This window comes from Lactuca sativa, chromosome 1 (genome assembly GCF_002870075.4).
Source record: "Lactuca sativa cultivar Salinas chromosome 1, Lsat_Salinas_v11, whole genome shotgun sequence".
Classification (NCBI taxonomy): Eukaryota; Viridiplantae; Streptophyta; class Magnoliopsida; order Asterales; family Asteraceae; genus Lactuca; species Lactuca sativa.
In genome coordinates, this window is record NC_056623.2 from 124,827,642 (window position 1) to 124,840,857 (window position 13,216).

Genomic DNA, 13,216 nt, shown 5'->3' on the forward strand with positions numbered 1-13,216 from the left:
ATCCATTTCAAATTTCAAATTTCAAAATTTAAATCACATTTTAATTACATTAAATTAATATTAATAATATTAGAATAAAAATAAAATAAAGTTTATACAAATTATAATAAAATAAAATTTATACAAATTATAAGATGATATATTTTACGTATTTATTTGAATCAACGATTATAATTTTATATATAACAAAACAATATATTTTAATTAATAAGTTATATAAAATTATTAATTAATAGTTTTGAGTTTTTATTTAGAAAGTTTAATTAATTTTCTAACCGTGGTTTCCACGGATTATAAACTAGTAAGCTAATAAACAATAAGCTAATAAGCTAAAAACATATTTATCCAAACACCCCCTCAATTAAGGAAAATTGTTGTCAATTTTTAATGTTCCTAAGATTGTAGTAAATTTGGCAGCTGCGAAATTTAGCTTCACCATATAACATAATGGCCATTTTGTAAGCCTTTATAGGAGCTTGAAAATAAAAACAATCATGTATTATTTGAGTTTCAATACTTTTCTGTTTATTTACTTTCATTCTTACCTGGAAACAATTATTCACCAATCTAAACAAACTTGAAAAAAAAGGAGAAATAAATCTCATTCATACACACATGATCAAACCAAATTCATACACACATAATTAATTCATACGTGCTATACACGACAGTATTACTCTTGATCATGTCAAATTCATACGTTACACACTTGAAAAATATGATCAAGTCAAACATGATCAAGTCAAATTCATTGCTTAATGTTGAACCAAAGTCCAACTCTTACTGAAAAATAAAAACAAGCCCATAGCATATAAAAAAAACATTACTACCACAATATCACTCATTTTCCACCATAAACAAATTAATCTTACTTCACAAGTTGCGCAATGATTGGAGCACATACCTTTTCCAACTCATTTAGGGTTTTCTCATACATATCAACATCTTCAAGCTTGTTTAGATCAAGAAGTTGGTTTGCGCTCTCTATCACATTTTCCATTTTTTCCAATTCTTCCTTTGGGATCTTTGTGTTATCAATACTTCCTATGCTTTTGCTTTTGGCCTTCACGTCGTAGACGTATTCCTCCAACGCATTGTGTGCAAAAACCTTCTTCTTATACTCCTTATCATCAAGTTTGTACTTTTCAGCATCTTTTAGCATTTTTTCGATCACTTCCTTTGAAAGTCTTTGCTTGTCATCACTGATTCTAAACTTTTTCTTTAGGCCAGCGGTTACCTCCTCTGCCGAGCAATTTAAAATACCATTAACATCAACTTCAAAGACCACATTTATCAGTAACTTACCCTTTGGTGCAACTGGTACTGCAACTTGGAATTTCCCTAACCAGTTATTGTCCATAGCTCTACTTCTCTCACCTTGATAGACATCAAGAGTAATAGTACTTTGGTTATCCACAATGGTACAAGAAATTCTTTGCTTTTTGATAGGTATTGGGGAATTTCTTTGGATTATAACAGATAAAAAGCCATCATGCATGCTTACACCAAGTGAAAGAGGGACGACATCCAACAACACTAAGTTGTTCACTTTTTGATTCATTTCACCATTTAACTTTGCAGCAAGAATTGCTGCGCCATAAGCAACCGCTTCGTCAGCATGGATATTCTTTGAAAGCTCTTTCCCGTTGAAGAAGTCTTTCAACATTTTTTGTATCATGGGTATCCTAGTTGACCCACCAACGAGTACTATGTCATTTACATCTTTCTTATTCATTTCAGCGTCACCCAAACATTTCTCCACTAACAGTATGCACTTACTAAATAAATCTTCATTGAGATCTTCAAATTTTGCACGGGTTATTCCCATAGAAAAATCAATACCCTGATGCAAAACATCTATTTCGATAGTAGTTTCTATAGTTGAAGAGAGTACTTGTTTTGCTTTTTCACAAGCTACCCTTAATCGCCCCATTGCTTTTATATTCTCACCCATGTCTGTCTTGTGCTTTTGGTTGAATTGCATCATAAAGTGTTCCACCATTGCATTATCAAAGTCCTGACCACCTAAGTGAGTGTCACCAGCAACAGCTTTCACAGTTATATTACCGTTGTTATTAATGGTGACAATAGAGACGTCAAATGTTCCACCACCCAAATCAAAGATGAGCACATTTGTGTCATGAGTTATATCAGTTTTCATATCTAATCCATAAGCGATTGCAGCAGCTGTAGGTTCATTGATTATTTGTAGAACATTTAGTCCAGCAGCATAACCAGCATCCTTTGTGGCTTGACGTTGGGAATCATCAAAATAAGCTGGCACTGTGATGACTGCATCTGTCACGGTTTCACCAAGGTATGCCTCTGCAACTTGTTTCAATTTCACAAGAACCATGGATGAAATTTCCTCTGCAAAAAACTCCTTTTCACCATTGTAGTCAACTACAATTTTTGGAATGTCGTTAGTCCCTTTTATAACTTTAAAAGGCCATAACTTCATGTCTTCTTGAAGCTTGGTGTCGTTAAATCTCCTTCCAATCAATCGTTTTGCATCTGAAAAGTCAAGTTTGTAATAATCAATTACGAATGAAGACACTTTTATAAACTCAAACTGCCTATAACAAAAGACAATAAAATACAAACCATAAATTGTGTTGGTGGGGTTCATATTCATCTGGTTCTTAGCACTTTCACCTCTAGGCGTCCGACTTCATTGAAAGAAACACAAGATGGTGTCGTCCTGTTACCTTGCTCATTGGGTATGATCTCAACGTGCTCATGTTGCCAAACAGCCACACAAGAATATGTTGTTCCAAGGTCAATACCAATAGCTTTTTTCCCAACCATAATGCTTTCAATTCAAACCTACATTATATGAAATAAAATGACTATTCATTAAAATATTTATACTCATTTAACTTGATTCCAACTATTTGTAGTTCTGTCACATTATCATCTTTTAACAATTACAAAAAACACAAGCAAATACATAAAATGTTAGAAACGGGGTTGGATAGTATTGTATAATACGATAATCAAATCTTGGATATTGAGAGGGTTACATAGAGTCACTTTCCTTTTGCAACAATCTAACCCAATAATCAAATCTTGGATATTTAGACTTAGTCTTGTGCGTAAGAGTTAAAAGTGAAAGAATCCTTAAGGAGATCAAACAAAGTAGATTCCAAAAATACAACATTAAGGAGATCCATTACATAATTGAAGCATATATTAGAATCGCTTTATTAGAAAATTATTTTCCATCGACTAAAAATGGTGAGGCATAGTCTTGTGCATAGGAGTTCAAAATGAAAGAATTTTTACAATAGAAGTAAGCTTTAATGGAAGATATGAGTTCACATGAAAAGACCTAGAGATCATATTTGGTTAAGTTCACAGAGAAACAACATTACTAAATACGTAGGTGATGAAAATATAGAAGAAAAATGATCTAGGTCAACAAAATGTACTTTCGCAATATTGGTAATCATGGATTTTCGAACTGTAAAAAGAGCCAACTACAATGATATATTCTCCCTGGTAGTAAAAATGATAAAAATATGATTAGTCTTGATTATTATAGAAGTATAAGAATTGCATATTTTATAACTGGTGTAAGACCCATAGGATTGATATGACACAACACATAGGATTTTAAATAGCTAGAAAAGAAATTTTAATATGCAAATTGAAGAAAAGTGCTTACATATTGATGAACTTACTAAGACAATGTTTCTTGTTGTTTAATAGCTTTATGTAGATAAGTAGATAGATGCACAATATGTGAAAAAGGAAGCATACTATTGATGTTACTTAGACTCGAGGGTGTGTGTGGAAAGGATCAATGTCATATTGGCCTTTTTCTTAGTTTTCTTTCCCTCATCAAAATTTAGAGTGTGTATAAGAATGATCTTTCACTTTTTTTTAAATAATATATTCCACACAAATATTATATTCATTTTGTAGGGAATTAAAAACCATAAATTTAGATATATTTTTTAAAATTTTTTAGTATGTATATAATTTAATAAATATTAAAAAACTGAAAAAAAAATAAAAAAGAAAAACCTAACCAATCAAAACAGAAAAGAGAAGGTGTGGTTTCTATACCCCACTCCCATTCCGCACCTCCTTTTCTGCACGGACGTGTGCGGTTTTATAATTGTTAGTTGTAAACTGCAACAAAATATAAACGAAAAGAACACATTCTACACCCCATTCCAATGACGCTTCGTCCAACCTTAGAGAGATGACATCCATTTAAAGTTTTAAACTATATTATCCTTATTATTATTATTATTATTATTATTATTATTATTATTATTATTGGAAATACAACCCACAATAAAGAATTATTATAATTTAAAAGTCTACACTATTATATTAAATAACATTCAAATTTTAAATAAATAAAAAATAACATCATATTTAACTAATACATTTTAATTTTTATTCTACTGTTATTAATTTAATATATTTAGAATAAAAAATCTAAAATTTTAAATTTAAAATGGAGAATCAATAGGTTGATAAGTAACCTGACATTAATTAAGATCACAGATGACAAAAATAGAATAATTTTTTTTATTAAAACAAAGTGATATGTATCCTATATAGAGCCACACTCTTAGTGTTTTAGCAAAAACCATGAAAAAAATATCATTTTAAAACACACAAAACATTATTCTTAGGGTGTGTCATGTTTTTAAAAGTTTTAAAATCTATATATATATATATATATATATATATATATATATATATATATATATATATATATATATATCAAAATAATAATTATTTTACCCTTATGTTTCAAATAATAAATTACAATTTATTTAATAATTGTTATCAAATGTAAATATACAAAATCATCATTTTTTTAAGGAATATTATAATTTAAAAGTGTACACTATTTTATTAAATAACAATTAAACTTTCAAAAAAAAAAAAACAAATAACATCACATTTAACTAATACATTTTAACTTTTATTCTAATGTTAATAATTTAATATATTCAGAATAAAAAATCAAAAATTTAAAATTTGAAATGGAGAATCAATAGGTTGAAAAGTAACCTGACATAAATTAAGATGCTTATTAAGATGACATATGACAAAAAAAGAATAAACTTATTTTATTTATTAAAACGAAGAGATATGTATTCTATATAGAGCCACATTGTTAGTGTTTTAGCAAAAACATAAAGAAATATGATTTTAAAATACACAAAACATTATTGTTAGGGTGTGTCATGTTTTTAAAAGTTATGAAATATATATATATATATATATATATATATATATATATATATATATATATATATATATATATATATATATATATATATATATATATATATATATATATATATCAGAATAATAATTATTTTACCCTCATGTTTCAAATAATAAATAACAATTTATTTAATAATTGTTATCAAATGTATGTATAAAAAATCATCATTTATTTAAGAATTATTATAATTTAAAAGTGTACACTATTATATTAAATAATATTTAAATTTTAAATAAATAAAAAATAAGATCATATTTAACTAATACATTTTTATTTTTATTCTAATGTTATTAATTTAATATATTCAGAATAAAAAATTTAAAATTTTAAATTTGAAATGGAGAATCAGTAGGTTGATAAGTAAGCAGACATTAATTAAGATGTTTATTAAGTTGACACATGACAAAAACAGAGTAAACTTATTTTTTTTTATTAAAACAGAGATATGTATCCTATATAGAGCCACATTGTTAGTGTTTTAGTAGAAAAAAATATGATTTTAAAACACACAAAGCATTATTCTTAGGGTGTGTCATATTTTTAAAAGTTATGAAATCTTTATATATATATATATATATATATATATATATATATATATATATATATGTAACAGCCCGGATCTCCAGGTATTTTATTGTTTTAATATTTTGAGTTTTGAGAAGGGACTCGGCGAGTTGGAGCTCAGACTCGCTGAGTAGGGTTGCGATTCTGGACGCGGGATTCGTTCGGACTCGGCGAGTCCAGAATATGGACTCGGCGAGTCCACGCTGTTTAATGAAACCCTAATTTCTCGGGTTTGGGACCTATTTAAATGGCCTTATGGCCGTCATTTGCATCCATCAGTCCATAGAGAGAAACCCTAAAAGTGCTTTGGCGATTTGAGAGTGAAAGGAGGCATTTCTTGACATTTGTGTGTTGTTTAGCAAGGAAGAAGGAGGCTCTAGCCAAGAGGAGGCAAAGGGGGCTGCTATTTGGTGGATTGGAAGCTTGACCCTTTAATCTAAAGGTATAATTTCGACTCATCTCCTGTTTTGTGAAGTATAGCCGATTTTAGGGTTTCTTGTGGCCTTGTTGAGTTGATTTGATGGCCATATAGTCCCATGCTAGTGATGAGACTTCGGATCTGGATCCATAGAGGTCCAGAAAGTCTCATTCCTCAAGCTTTATAAAGAACAATGGAGGTCATGACCTTGTGTAGTGAGATTTGTTGAAGATTCTTCATAATTAGGCATATAGAGGTTGTTAATGCATCAAGGCTAGGACTTTACGTGATGAATCAGTCTAGGAGGGCCAGATCTATGAATTGTTGGAGTAGATCTGACCTTAGAAGCAAGTTTGAGTGATTGCATGGATTGGACTCGCCGAGTCCGATGAGCAGACTCGGCGAGTAGCTTGAAGATTTCCTTGGACCGGCCAGAGAGTGGTCCAGACGAGTCAGGAGTTGACCCAGTGAGTCAGGGCGAGTTAGAGAGGATTGTCATGTGATCTGAGTCGAGCTGGGACTCGCCGAGTCGTTCTTGAGACTCGGCGAGTTGAGTCGGGGTGGTCCCGCGATTCTTCCAGGTGGAACTCGTCGAGTCAGGGGGAGTACTCGACGTGTAGAAAGGGAATCCTAGAGAGTTGGTGAAAACGTCTAGACTCGCCGAGTTGCCGCGGGCACTCGCCGAGTCCGGTCAAAGTTGACCGTTGACCGTTGACCGTTGACCTGTGTTGACTTCTTAGGAATAGTCAACCTTAGAGATAAAAGTGTTAATTAGAGTCTTGTGATGTTATAGGAGGAGTAGAGCTCGGAGGATCGAGTACGAGGGATTTCCAAAGATCGTGAGATACTGAGACACGCGAGGTGAGTTTTCTCACTATACTTTACCTTGAGTAGGTAACCAGAGTCATGTGATAGAGTATGTGTATGTTATGTGTATGCTATGTGTTGTACTACATGATGTCTATGTGATTTATGTTGTGCATGCTTATAGAGTTGGAACCGGAAGGTTCCTAGAGTTAGAACCTGAGGGTTCACAGAGTTGGGTGCACGGACCCATAGAGTTATGGCCTCGAGTGGCTAATATGTGTTTTATGTGTGGTATTTTGGGGAACTCACTAAGCTTTGTGCTTACAGTGTTAGTGTTGTTGTTTCAGGTACTAGCGATGACCGTGGGAAGGCGCCGGCTTGATCTGTACACACATAGAGGAATTCGATATAATTATGTGATCTTGGGATTTGTATGATACATTTTGGAATTTGAAATTTGATGTTTTATGAAGTTAAGAGAGAAATGCTTTTTATAAATTGTGAAAAATAAATTTTAAAATTTTCAGTGTTACAAGTTGGTATCAGAGCCTTGGTTTGAGGGATTCGAGTACACCTTCGGGCATATTTGAACTCAAACTGAGGATTTGAGATGTATTTTCAAAAAGAGTAAAAGATTTTCGAAAAACGCAGAGCAAGAGATGTGTGTACGATCAGTCAGCGCCCGAACGGTGATTTCCCAAAAATACCTTTATATATATTATGTGATATTGATATTGATATGATGTATCCGCATGCTAGAGTAGGCTAGGTATTGCTATTAGGACTAGAGTGGCCTGATGTGTGATGCCTTAGCCTAGAGAGGGGTGAGCTGCTATGAGATGCTTGAGAGTGAGTAGGTAGCAGCAAGGGACTTATGAGAAATCTATTAGGGAGTAGTCTATGCATGATAAAGTACTTGAGACCTGGGATCCAAAGAGAAGGACTTGGAGTGTATTCTGGTGCGGTGCGGACAGTAGTATTGGGCCCGTACTACTGGAAGCACCGGAGCAGTGTGCAGCCTAACTCAGAATCTTTGGAATGCCAAGAATCAAGGAGAAAAGAGTTGTCGAGTGTGAGCATACTCGTGTGGATTCTAAATTATCGTATGTTGTATTTCAGAGGTAGATCATGGTGAGGACACGTTTGATGCCCGAGAGCAGTGGTACCAGTGAGGAGGAGATCCGCCGGATCATTCAGGAGGAGGTGGCTGCGGCCATCAGGGCAGAGATACCGGAGATGTTTGGGTCTATAAAGACCACCTTGATTGAGACGTTTGATGAGCGTTATGCTGCTCTTTCTGAGGCTGCTGCTGCAGCGGCTACCGCAGCGATTGCTGCTGCGAGGCCGCAGGGTGGGGATGCGTTGCTATTCTGTGAGTTCAGCAACACAAAACCACCAGAGTTTGATGGTACTCAGGATCCGGTGGCAGCTATGAGGTGGATATCTGATATTGAGGGGTGTTTCTTCACTTGCTCGTCTCCTGAGCATTTGAAGGTACGGTTCGCGCTGAACCAGCTTCGCTTGGGAGCGAAGGACTGGTGGAAGTTTGTGACAGCGCATTATTCGCCTGCTGAGCTTTCTGCGGTGACCTGGGAGAGGTTCACCACTATGTTTCGGGATGAGTACGTTCCCCAGGTGGAGAGGGAGCGTTTAGCACAGGAGTTTCTGACCCTCAAGCAGGGTACTGAGTCTGTTACAGCGATCACGAGGATGTTCCACGAGAGGGCGATGTTCTGCCCTGAGCACGTGTCCACTGAGCAGGCACGTATGAGCCGCTACTTGAGCATCTTGAGGAGGGATATTCGGGAGTTCGCTGCGAACTCCTCGTACCGGACATTTGCCGAGCTTCAGGCAAATGCCCGGAAGAGGGAGATTGAGCTTGAGACCCAGGCCAGGGAGAAGGCAGAGTCTCAGGGGAGGGATCGGCGACCGGCGTTGTCGCAGCCGGCCGCCAAGCGGGCCAAGCCTGCTGATCCCAGACCAGGGAGCCAGAAGGGCCGCACTTGCGGAAAGTGCGGCAAGGGTCATGACGGAGTCTGCCGAGCAGGGTCTTGCTACAAATGTGGTAAGGAGGGGCACATGGCCAAGGACTGTCCCAAGGGGTTTGCAGTGTGCTTTCACTGCAACCAGACCGGACACCGGAAGGCCGAGTGTCCGCAGTTGCGCGGAGCATCTCAGGGGTCTGCTCCTGCCGCCGCCAGAGTTGCAGAGAGTCGGCCTGTGAAGGCCGAGACGCCGAGAGCTCGAGGGAGAGCCTTCCAGCTGACTGCGGAGGAGGTCCGCGCTGCGCCCGATGTTGTGGCTGGTATGTTTCCTTTCGTGTATTTATTTTGACATATGATGTTATGCTTATAATATGTTATGTGTAGGTACTTTTCTTGTGAATTCCGTACCTGCCTTAGTGTTATTTGACTCGGGTGCGAGTCGGTCTTTTGTATCTTTGGCCTTTAGCCAGCATATCAGTGCTAGTCGTGAGGCACTGAGTCGGCCTCTGAGAGTCTCCATAGCTGATGATAGAGTGATTTGTGCCACGGAGGTTTTCCGGGGATGTGTGTTAGAGATCTTCGGGATTGAGTTTCCGATTGATCTGATTCCCATTGCGATGGGCGATGTTTGTGTCATTGTGGGAATGGACTGGTTGAGCGGATTCGGCGCGATCATCGACTGTGAGCGTCAGCTGGTGAGTATACGAGACCCTAGTGGGGGAGTTCTTTCGGTGTACGGTGAGGGTACACGTTCGGGATCAGCCTTTTGTTCGGCCGCCAGGGCGAGGCAGTGTCTACAGCAGGGCTGTAAGGGTTTTGTGGCGTATGTGATGGATACGCGAGTGACTTCCGAGAGACCGAGTTCAGTTGGGGAGGTACCGGTGGTATGTGAGTTTCCAGATGTCTTTCCCGAGGAGCTGCCGGGAGTACCTCCTGTGAGGCAAGTAGAGTTTGGTATTGATTTGGTTCCGGGGGCTGCGCCTATAGCTAAGGTGCCTTATCGTCTTGCACCTCCAGAGATGCAAGAGTTATCCTCGCAGCTTCAGGAGTTGCTGGGGAAGGGATTTATTCGGCCGAGCAGCTCGCCGTGGGGAGCACCTATTCTGTTTGTCAAGAAGAAGGATGGTTCACACCGGATGTGTATTGATTACCGGGAGTTGAACAAGCTGACGGTCAAGAACCGTTACCCGTTGCCGAGGATCGACGATCTATTTGATCAGTTGCAGGGAGCATCTTGGTTTTCCAAGATCGATTTGAGGTCGGGATATCATCAGGTGAGGGTGCGAGACGGGGACGTCCAGAAGACAGCTTTCAGGACGCGTTATGGGCATTATGAGTTTGTGGTGATGCCTTTTGGGCTCACCAATGCCCCGGCGGTGTTCATGGATCTCATGAACAGGGTATGTAGGCCGATGTTGGATCGGTCGGTGATTGTATTTATCGATGATATTCTGGTGTATTCGAGATCTAGGGAGCAGCATGAGGAACATTTGAGGGAGGTCCTTGGGGTACTGAGATCGGAGAAGCTTTATGCAAAGTTCTCCAAGTGTGATTTTTGGTTACGGGAGGTCCAGTTCCTAGGACATCTCGTTAACCAGGAAGGGATTCTGGTCGATCCGGCCAAGGTTGAGGCGGTGATGGGTTGGGAGGTGCCAAAGTCACCGTCTGAGATCAGGAGCTTCCTTGGATTAGCAGGGTATTATCAGAGATTTATCAAGGATTTCTCCAAGATCGCAGTGCCGCTCACCAGGTTGACCCGGAAGGGTGTTGCATTTTCATGGGGTCCCGAGCAGCAGACCTCCTTTGAGACACTTCGCCAGAGGTTGTGCGAAGCCCCGGTATTAGCTCTCCCGGAAGGGATGGAGGATTTTGTAGTATATTGTGATGCATCGATTTTGGGGTTGGGTGCGGTGTTGATGCAGAGGGGTCATGTGATAGCATATGCATCGAGGCAGCTGAAGCCTCATGAGACAAGATATCCCACGCATGATCTAGAGTTGGGGGCAGTAGTGTTCGCCCTCAAGATTTGGCGCCACTACTTATATGGGGTTCGATGTACGATATACACGGACCATAAGAGCTTGAAGTACTTGATGGATCAGCCCAATCTAAACATGCGTCAGAGGAGGTGGTTAGATGTGGTCAAGGATTATGATTGTGAGATCCTGTACCACCCGGGCAAGGCCAACGTGGTGGCCGATGCGTTGAGCCGCAGGGCGGAGAGCACTCCATTGCGAGATGTATGTTTGAGATTGACCATGATAGCTCCGGTATTGGATGCCATTCGTGGGGCACAGGCCGAGGCTGTGCAGCCGGAGATGCAGAAGAGGGAACGGGTCGTTGGTTTGGTTTCAGAATTCGTTACGGATGGGCGAGGGCTTATGACTTTTCAGGGTCGGATTTGGGTACCGTTCGTGGGTGGTACGCGCACTTCCTTGATGGAGGAGGCTCATCGGTCGAAATTTTCGATCCATCCGGGGGCTACGAAGATGTATTTGGATTTGAGGAGAGAGTATTGGTGGCCCTGTATGAAGAGGGACGTCGCGTGGTTCGTTGAGAGGTGCTTGACCTGCCGTAGGGTTAAGGCCGAGCACCAGAGACCGCATGGCAAGTTGCAGCCATTGGAGGTTCCCGAATGGAAATGGGAACAGATCACTATGGATTTCATCACCAAATTGCCGAGAACTGCCAGGGGAGTTGATGCAATTTGGGTGATTGTGGATAGGTTGACGAAGAGCGCTCACTTCCTTGCCATCAGTGAGAGTTCTTCAGCAGAGAAGTTGGCAGAGTTATATGTGAGAGAAGTGGTATCTCGACATGGAGTGCCGATCTCGATTGTTTCAGACCGTGATGTGCGCTTTACTTCCAGATTCTGGAAGAAATTTCATGAGGAGTTGGGTACTAGATTGCATTTTAGTACCGCATATCATCCCCAGACAGACGGTCAGAGTGAGCGGACGATTCAGACGCTTGAGGACATGCTTCGAGCATGTGTGTTGGATTTTGGGGGTAGCTGGGATGCGTATCTACCCTTGGCAGAGTTTTCCTACAACAACAGCCATCATTCGAGCATTGGTATGCCACCCTTTGAGCTGTTGTATGGTAGGAGGTGTCGGACCCCCATTTGCTGGGGAGAGGTCGGGCAGAGAGTGATGGGCAGTACCGAGATCGTGCTTCAGACGACAGAGCAGATTCAGCAGGTCAGACAGAGGTTGTTGACCGCCCAGAGTCGACAGAAGAGTTATGCAGACAGACGCCGGTCCGAGCTTGAGTTTCAGGTCGGTGAGATGCGGGCTCAGCATCCGGAGCTATTTTAGAGCGAGACTTCGAGGGCGAAGTCTAATCCTAGTGGGGGAGAATTGTAACAGCCCGGATCTCCAGGTATTTTATTGTTTTAATATTTTGAGTTTTGAGAAGGGACTCGGCGAGTTGGAGCTCAGACTCGCCGAGTAGGGTTGCGATTCTGGACGCGGGATTCGTTCGGACTCGGCGAGTCCAGAATATGGACTCGGCGAGTCCACGCTGTTTAATGAAACCCTAATTTCTCGGGTTTGGGACCTATTTAAATGGCCTTATGGCCGTCATTTGCATCCATCAGTCCATAGAGAGAAACCCTAAAAGTGCTTTGGCGATTTGAGAGTGAAAGGAGGCATTTCTTGACATTTGTGTGTTGTTTAGCAAGGAAGAAGGAGGCTCTAGCCAAGAGGAGGCAAAGGGGGCTGCTATTTGGTGGATTGGAAGCTTGACCCTTTAATCTAAAGGTATAATTTCGACTCATCTCCTGTTTTGTGAAGTATAGCCGATTTTAGGGTTTCTTGTGGCCTTGTTGAGTTGATTTGATGGCCATATAGTCCCATGCTAGTGATGAGACTTCGGATCTGGATCCATAGAGGTCCAGAAAGTCTCATTCCTCAAGCTTTATAGAGAACAATGGAGGTCATGACCTTGTGTAGTGAGATTTGTTGAAGATTCTTCATAATTAGGCATATAGAGGTTGTTAATGCATCAAGGCTAGGACTTTACGTGATGAATCAGTCTAGGAGGGCCAGATCTATGAATTGTTGGAGTAGATCTGACCTTAGAAGCAAGTTTGAGTGATTGCATGGATTGGACTCGCCGAGTCCGATGAGCAGACTCGGCGAGTAGCTTGAAGATTTCCTTGGACCGGCCAGAGAGTGGTCCAGA

The 13,216-nt window shown here is 39.8% G+C and overlaps 1 pseudogene; it reads right to left on the reverse strand.

Moving 5' to 3' along the window:
* Window positions 1–587: 587 nt before the first annotated feature.
* The window catches only part of LOC111893538 (heat shock cognate 70 kDa protein-like), a 16,983-nt pseudogene continuing 4,354 nt past the window's right edge, over window positions 588–13,216 (reverse strand).